Below are 20,636 nucleotides of genomic sequence, written 5' to 3'. Positions count from 1 at the left end.
CTTCAGTATGTATAAACAGTGAAACTTTAATGCATAAAAACTGCACTCAGAATGTACAACCTCAAAGCAGCAGTGAAACTTCAATGTGTATAAACAGTGAAACTTTAATGCATAAAAACTGTCAAACTAGAACGTATAACGACCTTGTGGGAGTATTCACTACTGAAGATTCAATGAACACGCCAACCGAAGTCGAAAAATTTCGAAATGAACCACAAAAAGTAAACAAACCGTTGCACGGTGAACTTCCGACTGCTAACATTGTAAAATACGGAAAAATATGCGTGTTAGGCGATAGCCAGGGCCGTGGAGTTGCCGCATTGGTAACGGAAAAATACAATTACAGGGCAAACGGTTTCGTGAAGCCTGGGGCTCCATTAAGTGAACTGAAAAACCTTACAAAATTACGTGAAGTAACTAGTTTGTGTAAGGATGACTTTGTTGTATTGCTGGGAGGATCAAATGACGTATATAGAAATGAGTCGTTCAAGGCTAGAACAGAATTGAGAAAATGCCTCAATACTTTATCTCACACGAATGTACTCGTTGTAAATACCCCGCATCGTCACGATTTACCGAGGTGGTCGTGTGTAAACAGTGAAATTCATGCCGCAAACAAGAGCTTCAGTGAAATATGTTCTCACTTTGTAAATACAGACGTTATTGACATAAACAGTTTGGAGCGAAGGCTCCATACAGTTCACGGTCTTCATTTGAATGCATTAGGAAAGGAGGTACTTACGGAAAAAAATTTTACTCGTATTTCACGGTGCAATGAAGTACCCAGGACAAGTGGAAATCAATCGCAAGTAACAAAGCGTTATTTTCATGCAGCGAACAATACAGTCATCAATCAGTGTCAAATCACGAAATGGTTTAAAACCAATAGGCCAGAAAGTAACATTCAAGCTGGGAAACAAACTCAAATTACGAAATGGTTCAAGCCAAAAAGAAATGAAGTACAAATTTTGCAAGCTCCAAAAATACTGGAAGACAAACAAGCTGCTGTACGTGTGTCTTCCAGAACAAGGAAAGCTCCAGAGAGGAACAGTGATTTTTTATGGCTGGCACCAGGGAAATCACTTCAGCACCATCCAGATCCAGTGCCATCAAGAATCTAACTATGGATGTAAGTACACAACATCAAAGTGACAAAGACATATACAAGCCAAGTGAGCAAGGTGATGGGATGCTAAAGAAGAATCCAGACCTACCGTTTTGTGAGGATGGCTCATTATTTAAATATTAGGTCTTTAAAAAATAAAATTGATGATCTTAGTAGTAACTATATAATGCATTGTAATATAAATGGTTTCAGTGCTGAATACTCATGTGACAGAAGCTCTAAGTTGGATGAGCTACAAGTTTTTTTATCTGAATTTCTAAGTGTTAAAGTAATTTGTTTAAATGATCACTGGCTTAGTAGTGATACCATAAAAATCTTAAATAAAATTGAAAACTTCAAGGTAGCTACCAGCTTTTGTAGGATAAATAAGTCACGAGGAGGTTCATGCATACTCATTCATTCTGATTTAGATTACCATGTAAGATGTGACTTCAATTGTTTTAATGAAGAGTGTATTTTTGAAAGTTGCTGTGTTGAGTTAAAGGACTTAAATGTTGATATAATATCAATTTATAGAATCCCAGGGAAGGTGACAACTGAGCATTTCTACGTAAATTTCAGAGTTTGTTTGAATACCTCAGTAAAGAAAAGAGGAAAAAAATTGTGGTTGCTGCTGATTTCAATATCAATGTGTTGAATGAAACATGTGAGGTATCAAAGTTTACAGACTTAATAAAAAAATATGGCTTCAAATTAAATTTTTCTGAATCTACAAGAGAAAATGCTCAGTCAGCCACATGCATTGACAATATTTTAACGAATTACGTATTTGAAAATGGATATAAATTTTGTCTAGCTCTAGGAATTTCTGATCATTTAGCATTATTCATTGAGCTACCCAGAGCAGGTAGAGAAGTCCCATGTAAAAAAGCTTATGTAAAAAGGATCTTCAACCAAGAAACTTTGACTCTATTCCATGATAAGCTCAAGGAGACAGAATGGCACTTTGATAAAAATATTTCATGCACAGCAAATTTTGAAGCATTTCTAAGGGATTTTCTAAGTGTTTTCAATGAAATGTTTCCACAAAAAACTTATTTTAATAAAATGACAAAATTAAAATGGATCACTAAAGGTATAAAAATCTCCAGTGCTAAGAAAAGGCAGCTACATAAGGAACTAAGACATAATAAAAAAATTGAATTTATTGAATATGTTAAACGATACAAAAGTACATTTAAGAAAGTTGTCAAAGCAGCAAAGCAAATGACAAATAATAAATTAACCTTAAAACACGAGAATAAATCAAAGGCAGTGTGGTCAGTTGTAAAACACGAATTAGGTATCAAAGCCTCTAGACATGGAATTAGTACAATTAAGCTTGAAGATGAGATCATTGTAAATCTGGCTCAAATTTCAGAATGCTTCAATGAGTTCTTCATTAATGTAGTGAAACCAGATGTTAATGTTGCAGATTATGGGAACAATGTATGTCCCTTTGGACTAAATCATAATTCTGAATGCCTCACAAAATTCAAAACAGTTTCAACAATAGATGTAGAAAAAATTATATTAAAATTAAAAAACAAAAATTCTGCAGGTTGGGATGGAATACCAGTAAAAGTCCTTAAATTTGTGTGTAAAATAATAGGATACCCACTATCTAAAATAATAAACCAATCCTTTGAACAAGGAAGCTTCCCAGAGGTGCTGAAATATGCGGAAGTAAAACCGTTGCTCAAAAAAGGGTCAAGAGAGGATATGGGGAATTATCGTCCCATCTCCCTCCTTCCAGTCCTTTCAAAAATCTTTGAAAATGCTGCTGCTATGCAGATTCGAAATTTTATCAAGAAATATGATATTATTACGGAAAACCAATTTGGTTTCCAGCGTGGCAAAAGTACTATTGATGCAATTAACAAGTTTATCGACAAGATCAGCACATCATTAGACAACCATAATAAAGTTGCAGGAATCTTTTGTGATCTCACAAAAGCCTTTGACTCTGTAAATCATGCACTGCTTATCTATAAGCTTGACAAGTATGGGATCAAGGGTAATGTTCTAAATTGGCTTACTTCATACTTATCAAATAGGAAACAAAGAGTGATTGTCTCATCAAATGCAGCAAATTACTATTCAAAACGGAAACCAGTAGCCCAAGGTGTCCCTCAAGGCTCGATTCTAGGACCTATTTTGTTCTTGTTCTATGTTAATGATTTACCGAACAATATAAATGCTCCATCGATTTTATTTACAGATGACACATCTGTATTAATTGAAAACCAGGAGCCAGAAAAATCCCTCTCTACATAATAAACACAATGAACAAACTAAAAACATGGTTCCAACTGAATGGATTAAGATTGAACATCCCCAAAACCCACATAGTCCAGTTCAGAACAAAACAGTCAAAGCCCCAAGAAATTAAAATAACTCATAAAAATCAGGATATAGAAGAAGTAGATTCTGTAAAGTTTTTAGGGTTAAACCTAGATAAAAATTTAAATTGGAATAAACATGTTGACTACCTGTTAAACAAATTATGTAGCTTTGCATTTGCTATGCAAATATTAGCTGGTGCAACAGACATGAATACAAGGAAAATTGCATACCACAGCTACTTTCAATCAGTTGTAAGGTACGGTATTATTTTTGGGGGAAATTCAAGCAATATATTGCACATACTAAAGCTACAGAAAAGAATAATAAGGAACATGTGTACCGCCCATCCAAGGACATGATGTCGCCCACTATTTGAAAAACAACAGTTATTAACAGTTCCCTCCTTATACATCTATGATATTATCATCTTTCTACATAGCAATTTAAAGTTATTCGAGAAAAACTGTTTCAGTCACTCATATAACACAAGAAACAAAGACAATTTTATGCTTCCCACTCATCGGTTAAACCTGTATGTGCAGTCTCCTCAGTATATGGCAATGAAAATCCATAACAAGCTAAAAGGAAAGAATGTTCTGAGTATGAAGCTAGAGACACTGAAAACAAAGCTATATGATATACTTGTCAAACGCTGCTACTATACTGTTTAGGAGTTCATGAAGGATGAACTGAACATTTGAGCAGGATAAATTTACATATAGTCTTGTGTGTAAATGTAGCTGTCCTTCACAAAAGGGAGGAAAGAAAAATAAAAGTTTATATTAATGTTAAAATTCTTTGTACCAATTAGGCATAAGTTGTGTTATCCATTTTTTGACGTGTCTCCTGTACACTAATCATATGATTAGAAATTGTATGTTATGAGACGAATAAAACACTATTCACTATTCACTATGCCTTTTATCACTGCCATCTGCAATATGGCATTCTTTTATGGGGTAACTTCCCAGGAGCCAAAAAAATTTTCACTTGGCAGAAAAAAGCAATTAGACATCATTATGGAATCACTGACAAGAAGACCTCATGTAGACCTTATTTTAAAGACTTAAAAATTCTCACAGTCCCATCTCTTTGTATATATTGTTGTCTATTAAACATAAAAGAAAACTTAAACCACTACACTGTAAGGAAATTGTTCGTCAACACAATACTTGACAAATAAATATTATTGATATAAACACAACCAGTCTTAAGAAAACCCAATCTAGCTATGAATACACAGGCACAAAATTATTCAACACTTTACCCATACAGGCTCAATTGGTTTCACTGGATATTCTCAAAACTAAAACCAATGTGTGGATGAAGGAAAATACTTTCTACAGTGTAGAAGAACTTAAGAATAGTTGTAAAGATGACCTAATTTATTGATAAGTTAAGGCTTACTGTTATGTATAGAGATGGGTGTAGAGGCAGCTATAAGCTAATAGGGTACAACACTGCTATATTTTTTACCCTGTAATATTTTGCTATATGAAACATAATGTACAAATAGCTATAATTCTTCTGATGGCATCAATTGCATGTCAATGGTGATAAATTAAGGCTTACTGTTTTATATAGATATGGGTGTAGAGACAGTTATAAGCTAATAGGGTACAACACTGCTATATTTTTACCATGTAATATTTTGTTATGTAAAATGTAATGTGCAAATAGCTGTAATTCTTCTGACCACATTGATTGCATGTTAATGCTGAAAGATGGCTAAAATAAATAAATATATTACAGGGTGTGATGTCATACCTGGGACTCTAACCTACACAACCACATTTGTGGTATTAAATAGTTGATTCCTCCCGTGAGGACCTCTCCTTTTAATCCTTTCAGCCCTGAATTATTTAAAAATAGAAAAAAAATATGTTTGCCCTTTTTTGTGTCTATGTGGACCTATTTACCAAAATTGAAATGTGACATACTTAGTGTAAAAAATAAAAAAAAATTTCCAATAAACTGTACATTGGGTCTTGTAGGTAGTGAGGATGAGTAATAAGAAGACAATAGTTACACATTTTATAACATTATTCATTGTGAAAAATCTTTACAAAAGTAGAATTTTTACAAAATATGGGAATCTATACATAATATTAATAATTTTAATTAATGATATTATTTTTACAGAACAATTAATAAACTGAACAGTTACAGAAAATAATTTTTTTAACATTCATTTCTTATGAAAAGCCATATTTTCATGTTTTAGGCAATGTGAACATCAGTTTTGAACAAATTATTTTTGATTTCCCCTGACGTGGGGTGCTTTTACGTCTTTTGATGGAGGTTGTCTCTCTGTTCTGGATCTTCTCTCTTCAATCAGTTTTTCACTTATTCACTGCTAGGCTTACCTCTTTTCCTCTTTGAGTTTGCCTATGTCTTCACAAGACCTTCAGCTACACTCATTCAAAAATGTGGTAAGGCGAATACTTTGTTATCTTGATTTTTTTTTTTTTGATTGCACAGTATTTCAGATATTCTAACTACTGTTGACTAAAGCAAAATCAATAGAATGCCTCAACATGCTAAGAGCCCATTTTCTGGATCTAACAAAGGTTCTATACAGCCCATTCATCTGATCAAACAAGTCTACTGTACCCATTGCTTGTGTATACAGCTTAACAACTTTGGGGCACCTGATTTTTACATATGATCTTGATGATTTAACTCATTGCTCAACAAAATTTGAATGCAATACCACATTTCTGTTATCAGGCCACTTTGTCAGCACTACATTATTGTCTCTACTGACAACCTGGTCAGAAAATCCTCTCTCCTTCTTTCTGATATCACTGTCATTTATCAAAGTTGAAGAAAAAGAGGTATTTACATGAAATGTTCCAGTAGCAAAAGTTTTTTTTGTGTTTTAATACTTGAAGAAGATGAAGTAATTGTGTCCTTTACTTTTTATTCTGTCACACAAATGGAGAATGACGGATGCACCTAAACCAAATATTTTCTTGTTCTGTTCATCAAGCTCAGCAATACTACCCTAATAAATTAGGAAATCGTAAGCAACACCAGCACCAAAACCGAATTTAAGTGAACAATGTGTGTCACAGATGAAAATGTCATAAAATACATACATATTACTGGATAATGTCCCTAAAATAATTTATTAGCTAACATTTTATGCTATGAAACAAAAGAGAAATAATACATTACTTGAAAGAACGTTATAAGAGAGTAGTGGATTGAAAACAGCCATTATATCAAAGCCTACACTGCAGCATACTAGATGAAAAATATTGCCACAGAGTCCTGATGTCCAGAATTTTGGACGACATTTATTTTTATAATAGCTCAATTACGTTCATAGTCTATTAGGTTAAACTCAATCTTTACAGATGGCCCTTTCACAACATTTTCTTTCCTTCCCTTTTTTTTTATTTTAATCAAGAAATGTGTATATTGCAGTAGTCGATATGTAAATATGACTTACCTGGAGCATTTCACAATGGGTCCACCATCTTATCTGTTTTTCAACATAGTACACTATTCCAGCAACAGAGTGCAGCAAGGAGCATGAAACTAAAAGTGACAGATGTCCAGTAAACAGGCCACTAGGCTTCAATGGTGAACAAAATCATTTACTGCTGTAAAAAGTCAATGTACAACATACTGGATGCCAGGTCTGAGAGGGTTTCAGGAACCAGTAACGCAAGTTACTGCAATAAGTAATGGTGTTTTTACATACATAAACAAAATGATAATTTTAAAGTAATTCACACAAAAGGGAAGGTAGTTTCATAGCACTGTCAAAGTGAAAAATTTGAATTGAAATTTATCTCTTTCATCTGGGAATTATTAGTGATTTCCCATGATTCTTTGCAAAAATTTCGAATTCTCACAGAGATGAAGCTTGCTCCTGTGTATTGTTTATCTTGTCATCTGAGAGAGAGCATGGAGCAACACTTTATGTTTGCACTCCTGCTTGCAACATTCATCGACATTACTAGTTATGTTTCTAGTTCCACTCCGTCACTTACCACCCACTGGCTTTCTCCAAAGAGTGGAAAGAATATCCCCCCGTTATGGTCCAGTACACATTTCTACACTCAACAGGAGCTGTATCTGAGACACAGCACAACATGGCACAACAATCCTTTCACAATGGATACACACGTAAGGTTTGTATTAGATCACTGAGGTTGGCAGCAGCTGGGCACAAAATGTGAGTGTGCTGAAGTCTGCCAACTTCCACCAATGCACTATTATGGAGCTTGTGTACATTCCTTTGTGAACAGACTATATAGTCTACTACTCCTGCCAAAAAAATGAGAGACACAACTTTTCTGTATCCAGCCAGAATATATTTAATTAACTCGGAGACATTGATTTCTTACTTACAACAGACTTGAAATATATGACCAGTTTGGTTATTTAGATAAATATGAGGATCAAATATGAAACTTTTAGAAAAAAATGTAATAGTATTGTATGCTGTCATTATTGCTCAACAAGAAATGCAAATAGTTTTCTCAAAAAAATCTTGAAATACTACTAAACAGACTTCACCAAAAAATGTACCAATCTTTTATGGAGACTTTAACGTTGATTTTGAAACTGCATGGCAGTGAGAGAATCTCTATTGAGTCTTACAAGCTCATTCAATCTGAAAGCTACTGTAACATGCCCCATGAGATTAAAAAACGAGACAGCTCTAGACCAGATATTTGCAAACAGTCTTTATCAGTCCAAAGTACCTGCCCATTCAGGCTATTGTGAGCAAAATCCCCTACCTTATGAATGTCCTCCCTTTTAGCTGCAACAAAAAATACATAATTAAAGTAAAAAGTTAGAGCGGCAAAAACATGAGAACCTTCAACAATATCCGAGCATCAGAAAAATAAGCTGAAGCAAATGAAGCAGATGATACAGACAAAAAGTTGGAATCCTTCTTAAATATCTTTCTCTGTTGCTTTGTTATTCCTTGACTTCTCATAGTGAAACACATTAAGTCAATTAATCTAAAAGGAAGCCATGGGTAACAAATGACATAAGGATTTCCTGCGAAAGGAAGAGAGCTCCGTTGTAGTGCATAAAATGTATCTATCTCTCTGCTCAAGACAGATAACTAAATTAAGCAGTATGTCAAAATCTTCACAGTACAAGCCTAGCAAATGGCTAATGATAGATGTGTGGCAACATCCTCAAAAAGGCAAATGCATTTTGGAGTATCATAAGAAATGAAACATATCAACTGCCTCATGCACATGAACTATGATTCACAACAACTCCAGAGTCACTAATCCACAAGAAGTTGCAAATATATTCAACAACTACTATGGAAGTATTGTAAAGAAAGTACTACAAAGTACCAACAAACCCACACCAAATAAACAAAATAAAATAAAGACTTTGAGCCCCAACATTCTTCTGGAAAACTACTGCTGACAAAATTATACACACATCAAAAAAAGTTTTGCATCACCCCAGTTCCCAGAACTCCTGAAGACAGACGTTGACTGTGGATATTGTATCACAGACACAGTCCCTTTGACTGTTCAGAAATGTCACTAAATCCACCCAAAGATGTAAGCAACCATGCATGAGCAGTGCCTATTAGACGGAGGGGGTCTGACAGCTGATCAGTTCCAGTCATTCCACCAGGAAGGAGGTACAAGGCTCATGTTGTCTGTAGCTCAACCATGCCTAGACCACAGTTTGATCATGTCTGCATTGTTACCTTGTGCCAGGAAGGGCTGTCAACAAGCGTAGTGTCCAGGCATCTCAGAGTGAACCAAAATGATGTTGTTCAGACGTGGAGGAGATACAGAGAGACAGGAACTGTTGATAACATGCCTCGCTCAGGCCGCTCAAGGGCTACTACTGCATTGGATGATTGCTATCTACGGATTATGGCTCAGAGGAACCCTGACAACAATGCCACCATTTTGAATAATGCTTTTCGTGCAGCTGCAGGACGTAGTGTTACGACACAAACTGTGTGCAATAGGCTGCATGATGCGCAGCTTCACTCACAATGTCCATAGTGAGGTCCGTCTTTGCAACCACAACGTCATGCAGGGTAGTACAGGTGGTCCCAAAAACACACTGAATAGACCACTCAGGACTGGCATCACATTCTCCTCACCAATGAGTGTCGCATATGCCCTCAACCAGAAAATCATCGGAGATGTGTTTGGAGGCAACTCGGTCAGGCTGAGCACCTTAGACACACTGTCCAGCGACTGCAACAAGGTGGATGTTCCCTGATGGTTTGTGGCGGCATTATGTGGGGCCTATGTATGCCGCAGGTTGTCATGGATGGCGTCGTAACAGCTGTACCATACGTGAATGCCATCCTCCGACCGTTAGTGCAACCATATCAGCAGCATATTGGCGAGGCATTTGTCTCCATGGATGACAATTTGCGCCCCCATCATGCACACCTTATGAATGAATTCCTTCAGGATAACGATACCGGTCGACTAGAGTGGCCAGTATGTTCTCCAAACATGAACCCTACCAAACATGGCTGGGACAGATTGAAAAGGGCTGTTTATTGACAACGAGACCCTCCAACCACTCTGAGGCATCTACGCCAAATCGCCATTGACGAGTGGGACAATATGGATCAACATTGCCTTGATGAACTTGTGGATAGTATGCCACGACTAATACAGGCATGCATCAATGCAAGAGGATGTGCTACTGGGTATTAGATGTACCAGTGTGTACAGCAATCTGGACCACCACCTCTGAAGCCCTTACTGTATGGTGGTACAACATGCAATGTATGGTTTTCATGAACAATAAAAAGGGCAGAAATGTTGTTTATGTTGATCTCTATTCCCATTTTCTATATAGGTTCCAGAACTCTCAGAAACAAGGTGATGCAAAGCTTTTTTTTGGTGTGTGTATTAAGTGCAAAGAGCCTTAAAACTAATCATCTGGCATTGATGACATCCTAAATTTTATCATAAAGAGCTGCATAAATAAAATAGCTGCCCCACTCTCAAATGTATGGAAGTGCAAAAGCCATCTCAGCCTTTAAGAAAGATGAGAAAAATAATGTGGAAAATTAAAGACCCATGTCATTGTTATTGTGTTTGGAAAACTTCTGGAGTGATTCATTTACTAAAGATTAATTAATTTGCAGGAAAGCAACCAAATTGTTTGAAGCCCAGCATGGCTTCAGCAACAATAAATCCATGATGCACAGTATGAACAGTCCACCTTATATGCTTTAGACCAAAAAAGCAATTTGGATCTTCCCACATTTACCAAAGACATTTGATGTCATACCCATAAAATTCTACTATGCATTAGACAAACTGCACTTCTATAGCTTCAGATGCATCCCTCTGAACTGGTTCAGCTCAGGAAACAGAAATTTACTATTAAATACAAAGATCAATGACATATCGGAACTTATTACTTTGATTATGGAGATAGTGACTAAGATGCTTCAACCAATTCTGTCCCTTCTTTACGTAAATGACTTACCATTGAACATCAGTGCCACTACCAGTACACTATTTTCGGATAATACCAGCATCCTCCTTAACAGCAGAAATGACCATGAGCCCTAAGAGGCATGGCTGAAGATATAGGTGAGTTGAGTGATTGGTTTGACAGAAATAACCTGATAATCAACCTGAAGAAACCCACCTTCCTGAACTTTCATCTGATAACAAAGAAATTTATGCCCAGTATGAAAATACATGGCTCTGATATATCCACCACATCAGAAACAAAATTTTTAGGCCTGTGAACCTCATATGGTAAACACACCTCAGCAAAGCTAGTACAGTAGTGAACTGAGTAAAGGGAGCTACATCTTACATATCCTTGCATATTGCATAAATCAAGAGATTGTTCCTACTGTTTACTATGCACAGTTTCATAGTTTAATTCAATATGGTATCATATTCTTGTGAGACTTCCCAATAGCTCAGACATTCTCCTAACTAAGAAGAGAGCTGCAAGAGTTATAAACAGTGCAAAGCCAAATGACAGCTGCAGACTTCTCTTCCAAAAATCACTCATTTACCTTTTAGCAGTCTTCACGTATTATAAATGTGTAAGTTCGTAGACAGTAACATCATGAAATTGTGGAAAAACCATGAATGTCTATGATCTTGGTACAAAACAGAAAGTGAAATTTCCATGTCCAACGAATGCATACAATTGCTAATAAAAATTGACTGTTTAAATAAGGCATTCAACTTTGCAGGAGCCCACCATAAGAAAAAAATAAATAAAAAAGTAAAATAAAGTATGATATCTGTCTTTGTTCAATAAGAAAATGAAAATCTTCTTCCTTGATCATTGCTTTTACACTGTATTTGAATTTTTGAACCAAATTTGTGCAAAGAAATATGAAATTGATTGCAGGAATGATTTTTGTAAAAGAAATAAATGTTTTGTGTGTAGATCATCTGCAACTATGACAAATGCGTGCTTACTTGAAGTATGTGTGTGTGTGTTGTGTGTGTGTGTGTGTGTGTGTGTGTGTGAGAGAGAGAGAGAGAGAGAGAGAGAGAGAGAGAGAGAGAGACAGAGAGAGAGAGCGCGACAAGGAAAGGTGTGTGAAACTGTAATTTCCTTGTAATAAGTTATAATCTGTAACAACACCAACCAGGTCCTTGTTTTGTACAGGGTGATCATAAGTACACTTTTGCTACCCCAGAGGACCTCGACCCCCCCACACACGCACATGAAAAACGAGTGATCATAGGACAATGAAACTTTGTGGAAACATTTGCAAGGACATGTGAAAGAGAAACTATGAATAAACCATAGAAAGAAGCACATTTTAATTTCCACAAAAGTGGGTAACATTTAACTGTAGTGTACCATGTTTGTAGTCAGTGGTATAAATGTTGCTCAAAGTGATGATCACCTGCAACTACAACTGGTGGAACTACACTCAAGAAACCATTTCACAATTGTTTGAAGCACTTTTTGAATGGTGGTCGATTGAATGTTCAGTTCTCATTACACGGCTTGTTCACTGATTGAAGGTCACAAATTGTGTCGAGTATTCTCAGCCACATCAACAGTAACTCTTCAACAGTTTTTGGTGCAATTAGCATTTGGCTGCTCCCAGAAGCAACTCCTGAATCGCCAGTTAATTCGAACTTCTGAATCCCTTTGTTCAACCCCAGTGCAGAAAGAGAACCTCTCTGTACTCCTTAAATGCACTGACACTTGCGAAGAGCACAAGGACTATTGCTGTTGTTATGGTAAAATAGCTCAACTTGAAACTTCCTGGCAGATTAAAACTGTGTGCCCGACCGAGACTCGAACTCGGGACCTTTGCCTTTCACGGGCAAGTGCTCTACCAACTGAGCTACCGAAGCATGACTCACGCCAGGTACTCACAGCTTTACTTCTGCCAGTACCTCGTCTCCTACCTTCCAAACTTTACAGAAGCTCTCCTGCAAACCTTGCAGAACTAGCACTCCCTAAAGAAAGGATATTGCAGAGACATGGCTTAGCCACAGCCTGGGGGATGTTTCCAGAATGAGATTTTCGCTCTGCAGTGGAGTGTGCGCTGATATGAAACTTCCTGGCAGATTAAAACTGTGTGCCCGACCGAGACTCGAACTCGGGACCTTTGCCTTTCGTGGGCACGTGCTCTACCAGCTGAGCTACTGAAGCACGACTCACGCCCGGTACTCACAGGTTTACTTCTGCCAGTACCTCATCTCCTACCTTCCAAACTTTACAGAAGCTCTCCTGCGAACCTTGCAGAACTAGCACTCCTGAAAGAAAGGGTATTGCAGAGACATGGCTTAGCCACAGCCTGGGGGATGTTTCCAGAATGAGATTTTCACTCTGCAGTGGAGTGTGCGCTGATATGAAACTTCCTGGCAGATTAAAACTGTGTGCCCGACCGAGACTCGAACTCAGGACCTTTGCCTTTCACGGGCACGTGCTCTACCAGCAAGTGCTTCTGTAAAGTTTGGGAGGTAGGAGACGAGGTACTGGCAAAAGTAAAGCTGTGAGTACCGGGCGTGAGTCATGCTTCGGTAGCTCAGTTGGTAGAGCACTTGCCCGCGAAAGGCAAAGGTCCCGAGTTCGAGTCTCGGTCGGGCACACAGTTTTAATCTGCCAGGAAGTTTCATATCAGCGCACACTCTGCTGCAGAGTGAAAATCTCATTCTGGAAACATCCCCCAGGCTGTGGCTAAGCCATGTCTCCGCAATATCCTTTCTTTCGGGAGTGCTAGTTCTGCAAGGTTTGTAGGAGAGCTTCTGTAAAGTTTGGAAGGTAGGAGATGAGGTACTGGCAGAAGTAAAGCTGTGAGTACCGGGCGTGAGTCGTGCTTCGGTAGCTCAGTTGGTAGAGCACTTGCCCGCGAAAGGCAAAGGTCCCGAGTTCGAGTCTTGGTCGGGCACACAGTTTTAATATGCCAGGAAGTTTCATATCAGTGCACACTCTGCTGCAGAGTGAAAATCTCATTCTGGAAACATCCCCCAGGCTGTGGCTAAGCCATGTCTCCACAATATCCTTTGTTTCGGGAGTGCTAGTTCTGCAAGGTTCGCAGGAGAGCTTCTGTAAAGTTTGGAAGGTAGGAGACGAGGTACTGGCAGAAGTAAAGCTGTGAGTACCGGGGTGCGAGTCGTGCTTCAGTAGCTCAGTTGGTAGAGCACTGCCCGTGAAAGGCAAAGGTCCCGAGTTCGAGTCTCAGTTGGGCACACAGTTTTAATCTGCCAGGAAGTTTCATATCAGTGCACACTCCACTGCAGAGTGAAAATCTCATTCTAGCTCGACTTGTCCAAACCCATGTTGACTGTCTGCAACTGTAATCCACACTGATGCTTGTGTTTCAACACTATGTCACCATACCAGACCCATCACCTAATGACAGGTCATGACACTAACACTACCAACAACGTAAATTCTGCAGCACTCAGTCTGAACATCACTCCTATGAAGTTGGATACCCCTATGGCAAAAAGTTTTCTGTCTAAACTGGCTTAAGTAGCAAAAGTTTGGTTATAAGCACACAGTCTGTGTGTGAGTGGGTTGTGAAACTAAAATAACATTAGAATAAACAATACCTATGTTTTATAAATTCTCATCACATTGTGATGAATTTTGACTATTCCTTGTTGGTATCTTTTGTTATAGGGTGAAATCAATAATTGTTTCATAACTTAAATTATGTTGTTGACATATAAACAAATATAAATTCTATACTAATTACAAACATTTGGGGGAGCAACTAATAGTATTCTTAATGGATCTATTTGGCTCTATTCGAAAACATGTTAGCAAAGCTGGCTCTTAATTAATTCCAAAGTAATTAACAGTTTTGTCCAAAGTATTGTTTGCGTACTTATATTTGTTAATTTCATGATTTAAACAAATAGTTTGGCCTAACTCTTGTGGTAGAAGAAACTGTTAAAAAGACGGAATTTTTTGATGTATTCAGTTAATGTAATGAGTTAAGTTTTAATTGTAATGTCTGTAAATTAATCACTGCCCGCCCAGTTAGCCATGTGGTCTAACGCACTGCTTTCTGGGTGGGAAGGTGTACTGGTCCCCGGCACGCATCCGCCCAGCAGATTAGTGTCGAGGTCTGGTGTGCCGGCCAGTCTGTGGGTAGTTTTTAAGGTGGTTTTCCATCTGCCTTGGCAAATGTGGGCTGGTTCTCCTTATTCTGCCTCAGTTACACTATGTTGGTGATTGCTGCACAAACACTTACTCCACATATGCGTACACCATAATTACTCTACCACGCAAACATTTGGGGTTACACTCATCCGGGGAGGGGGGGGTCTGGTTCACTGGGGGCCGAACTCCACAATAAACCTGGGTTTGGTGTGGGGCAGCAGTGGCAGTGGGGTGAGTGGACTGCTGTAACCTGTTGTGGGGTTTTGTACCACTGAAGGCTACTGCGGGGACAAAGCCTCTCTGTCGTTTCCAGGTCCCCAGTTCTATACAATACAAATTGAACATCGAACAATGTGAAGTTTCAGTACCTGTTATTATGAGGCTATATAAGGGCCCAATTTTTGGTCCCAAGACAGTCAGTCCATGGCTGAGTTTCAGACAAAGTATCTGTATTGGTTATATCAACAACAATGCATCCGTGAAATAAGTGTAACACAATTAGGCTGTGTGTTAAAACAATGACAGTGTCTGCTCCATATTTCTTCAAGAATTGTGAACTTCGTGGTTAGGTTTTTAATGCTTGTAGATGTTCAATAGTAAACTATTGTAGCAGTATGTGGAGGTTTGCCTGCAAACTATTAATGAGACTTATGGAAAGTTAGAACAACAGTGCACTAGCCATATATAACTGTGTATTATTGGAGGGTTGTGAACAGTGAAAGTAAACTACTGTGAAATGCAACTGTGCACATGTCGGCTACATTATTTAAAGTAGTCAGTGTTGTACTTCCACACCCCATTTTTCAGCCACTATCACAGTGCAGTACGTCGCCACAGAGGACAACCATCGAAATAATAAAGAAGGTGAATCGTCACAATATCAACTCATTTCATCAGCCATCACCTCATAAAATGACTTGTCTAATATCATAATGTACGTTTTGTGCATCGCCATGTACATGTTGCCTACAAGAATGATTCAGGGGACAAATAAGTAAGTAAAAAAACCATCCTCTTTTACATAAACCTGCTAAGATGGACCCAAATGCTGCTCACTTCTGTGCTCCTCCTCCAGATTCTGTGGGTGGAGTGATGGTGTGGGAGAGATTGTGCTAAAATGGATAAATTGAAACAGGTACTGTTCCTCCATAAGGTAACTTCACATGCCATATTTAAACAGCAGTGTACCTAGTCTCATGTTGTGAGAAATGTACAATGAGGGGTACCAGTACTTATCTGCCCCACATGTTCATTTGTCATGTCAGCCATCACATCTGGGATACATTTGATCACCATCTTGTTCGAGGCAACTCTTACAAATTGGATGGTGGAGGAGATTCTCTAGGAATATATCCAGGCTCGCTCTGATTCTCTGCTGCATCATTTCAAGGCTCTGATTATTACATGTGAGTGCTTCACAATTTCAGCAATGTATACAGTTCTGTAATGATTTACAATTGTGCACTGTTATGTATGGCACCTGTGGCAATCCAGACGTACTGAGATATTAGTTATTGAAGATACAAAACTGTTTTCCAGTGGTAACCATGAAAATAGTGTAATGCCTAATTGCATTCAGTTGTTACCAATAGAGCTGTTTACATAAAAAGAGTTGCACATTCTAACCCAGCACTGCACTCTCTTGAAACTGCAACTCTGCACAAGATACCACAGTATTTATATTATCATATTCATTCAAAATTTTTTGTTCTTCTTGGCCACTTTCTCAACTACCTTTGAAAAGACTGGAAGGAGTGATAATATACGAGGGCCGTTCAGAAAGTAACCTCCGGTTGATTTAAAAAAATACACCAAGTTAAATAAAAATATTTTAATATATACATCTTACAACTACATCTTTGCACTATTTTTCTACATAGTCTCCATAGTGATTGAGGCACTTATCGTATCTCTTCACAAGCTTTGAACTTCCTTCTGCATAAAAATCACCCGCCTGTGCCTGGAGCCAGCCTGTGACCGCATCTTTGAGCTCTTCGTCGTCATCAAACCGCTGTGACCCGAGCCATTTCTTCAAATGCATGAAGAGGTGATAATCACTTGGCACCAGGTCTGGGCTGTAAGGTGGATGGTTGATAACGTCCCACTTGAAGGACTCGAGAAGGGCCGTTGTTCTGCGAGCAGAGTGAGGACGGGCGTTATCGTGCAAAAAAATGATACCGGAAGTCAGCATACCACGGCGTTTGTTCTGTATAGCCCGTCGTAAATTTTTTATTGTTTCACAGTACACGTCTTGATTAATGGTCGTACCACGTTCCATGAATTCAACCAACAACACCCCTTTGGCATCCCAAAACACCGTTGCCATCAGTTTTCTGGCAGAAAAATCTTGCGAGGCTTTTCTTGGTTTGGTAGGCGAATTTGAATGTGCCCACATCTTTGATTGTTCTTTTGTCTCAGGGTTCACGTGCTTAATCCAGGTTTCGTCACCGATCACGATTCTGTTTAACAATGGTTCTCCTTCGTCCCCATAACGTGACAGAAAGTCTAATGCAGAGGCCATTCTTTGAGTTTTGTGGTGGTCGGTAAGAATTTTGGGCACCCATCGTGCACAGAACTTACGGTAACCCAATCTTGCTGTCACTATCTCGTACAAGAGAGTCTTAGAAATCTGTGGAAAACCAGTAGACAACTCCGACATTGAGAAACGTCAATTTTCACGAACTTTTGCATCAACTGTCTGAACGAGTTCGTCAGTCACCAATGATGGTCTACCACTCCTCTCTTCATCATGAACGTTTTCTCGTCCACTTTTAAATAAACGTACCCATTCACGGACAACTCCTTCACTCATAACTCTTGGTCCGTACACGGCACAAAGCTCACGATGAATAGCTGCTGCAGAATATTCTTTGGCTGTAAAAAACCTTATGACAGCACGCACTTCACATTTGGCGGGGTTTTCTATTGCAGCACACATTTCAAACTGCCACAAAAACTAAACTAGCGCAGGTACGACGTTCACTCGACCACGGCTTGATGCCGACTGACCTGTTGAGTGCGTGGACGCACAGATGGCGTCGCTACTCCCCCCACAACCCGCACTGTGACCAATCGGAGGTTACTTTCTGAACCGCCCTCGTATTATAAGTCTATAATTGAAGGTGGATTGATTATCTCCAGTTTTGTAGGTGGGTGGCACTACAGCATATTTAAATCTCTGGACATTACAAAAGGCAGAATATGGTTCTTAATAGGGTGTGTGACCACCATGGATGGCAATGCGTGCTCAGCAACATGTTCCCTATCTGGCTACAAGGTTGGTAAGTAGTTTTTGTGGTAAGATGTTCCATCCCTTCACCAGCATTGTTAACAAATGCCGGATGGTCATAGGTGCATGTGGACATGCTGTGATATGGCTCCACAACACATCCAACATATACTGGAAAGCATTTAACTTGGGGAATGAGCAGGCCAGGTCCAGTCACCAAATAACTTCTCATTCCAAGAGCTCCTCCATCTGCACTGTTCAGTGTGGTCATGAATAGGAATCCGTAAAAATGAAATAAGGGCTAAATGCCCCCCTGAAAAAATGAACATGAAGGAGTACAGTGTCACAAAAATTTGAACATTAGTACTTCCATGCAATATTATGCCTCACATGCGATAACACCTGGACCACCAAAACAACTGTGTTAAATGATGTTCCTGGATGCTTTAAATATTCCCACCTCTTGCCATATAAGGGTATATCCATCATTGTCAAAAATGATCTTTTTGGTGATCTAAGTGTTGTGACGTGTAAAAGCTTAATGTTGTATGGGTGTACTAACCTCCAAATCTTTGAACACAGTACACTCACCAGTCAACGTCACTGTTGCACTACTGCTTGAGGATCGCTCCACTCACTTGTGTCACCAGCATTGACACTCAGTGTATTTAGCTGGCTGCCTCAGACATAGCTGCTTCAGATTTACGAGTTCAACATTATGTACCTCTTCTCAATATGTCTTCCTGTGCAACAGCAATTGAATATAACTTGTTAACCACATATTAGTCTGAGATTCTCCTCACATAAAGCAATACAAGACCTCACAAATGAAGTGGTAAAAGAGCTAAACAAGAAAAATTATCCTGTTGGTATATCCTGTGTCCTTGTCAAATCCTTTGTGCGGAACACAAAATTCTGTTTGGCAAACTAGAGTTATGATGCTAATGGCATCCCCCTCGTACAGATGAATTTAAAATTCTATAACAGCAATGAATGGATCTCATTAACAGACAGTATCTCAAGCATAGAAATAACTTCAGAATGGGGAAACATAAAATATGGAGTGTCACAGTGATCAATTCTGAACCGGCTCTTGTTTCTAGCTTACATAAACGATCTTTCAATTACTTTAAAAGGGCAATTCAAAAACTGTGACGTTTGCTGATGACACAGATGTACTAATAAAGAGTCCAAACTCAACCGCAGCAGATACAGCTGAGATGGCAGCTGAACAGGCCTGCAAGTGGTTCACAGCTAACAATTTAAGACTTAATCTTACAAAGACTCATATTTTACAACTTCAAAAAGTAATAGTGCCCCTTTAGCATCTGAAATGGACACTAATGGTCATAAACTAAATAAAGTACACACTAAAATTCCTTTTGGTGGATAAGTAGTTAAAATGGAGTAAACACATGTATAAACTAATGAAAAAGTGCAATTCAGTGCGATAGACCCCTACAATCATATCCAATTGTTCTGACTTAGGATGAGACTGTTGCCTTGTTTTCATTGTTGTATCATGGAATTGTCTACTGAGGCAGTGCATTTGAAATAAATGAAGTGTCTGTTCAGCAGAAGTCAGAAGTGAGAATTTTCTTGTTAATATGTATTTTTAATACTTTTATCAGTGTGGATACCATAATCTCAAAAACTGTTCTGTATTATGATGCAAAAATTTCTTTATTTATTATTTGACAGAGAATAAATGAACCCACTGAAGATGGGGAAACTCCTCCAAAACGTGTTTGAATATTAAAACAAGAAATATTGTTTTTGCTCAATGCAGAGTCACATATTCCTATTATATAAGAATATTGTGTTAAGTTGATATTCATACTTCTTGTGGAACACTTTTTAAAGATCATGGAATTCTTACAATTACTTCCCAATACATTTACTGCTTAAGGGGGCAGTCCTCTTTGAAAATTAAAAAAAAATCTTTTTTTTTACTGAAAATATTCTCTGGGATGACTACTTTATTGAAAGGTTCCACCCACGTTTGCCAGAAACTCTGTTACCAAGTGCTAAGGCAATTTGTGAAAAAGTGTATCCAAAAACCATTCACAGTGGGGAAAAAATAGACAAAATTTTGGCCAATGTGGCAGCATGTAATTTCAACAATGGTGATTATAGAAATTATGATGTGCTTTAACTTGAGATTGGACCAGAACAAAAGCAGATCAAAAGGCTGCCAGAGAGGCCCACAGGATCACCATTACAATGAAGATGATTTAGGACCTCTTTTTGGATCTGGAGGGATTTCTGTATGATTCAGGGATCACTGGCTAAGGGTATGTTTGACTTAATTACAAAAAATGTAACCAGAAACTTCAAACATGTTTCTCTCGAAATTGTATTTTTAAA

The 20,636-nt window shown here is 38.3% G+C and overlaps 1 non-coding gene across 1 annotated transcript; it reads right to left on the bottom strand.

Annotated features, from left to right (window-relative positions):
• Positions 1–12,703: 12,703 nt before the first annotated feature.
• Positions 12,704–12,778, bottom strand: Trnas-uga. Its single transcript has one exon. It is a non-coding gene; the product is annotated as a tRNA-Ser (tRNA).
• Between the last annotated feature and the right edge of the window lie 7,858 nt (positions 12,779–20,636).

The sequence above is a fragment of the Schistocerca piceifrons genome, chromosome 7 (assembly GCF_021461385.2).
Source record: "Schistocerca piceifrons isolate TAMUIC-IGC-003096 chromosome 7, iqSchPice1.1, whole genome shotgun sequence".
In the NCBI taxonomy this organism is placed as follows: Eukaryota; Metazoa; Arthropoda; class Insecta; order Orthoptera; family Acrididae; genus Schistocerca; species Schistocerca piceifrons.
This window is presented reverse-complemented; position numbering and strand designations above follow the sequence as displayed.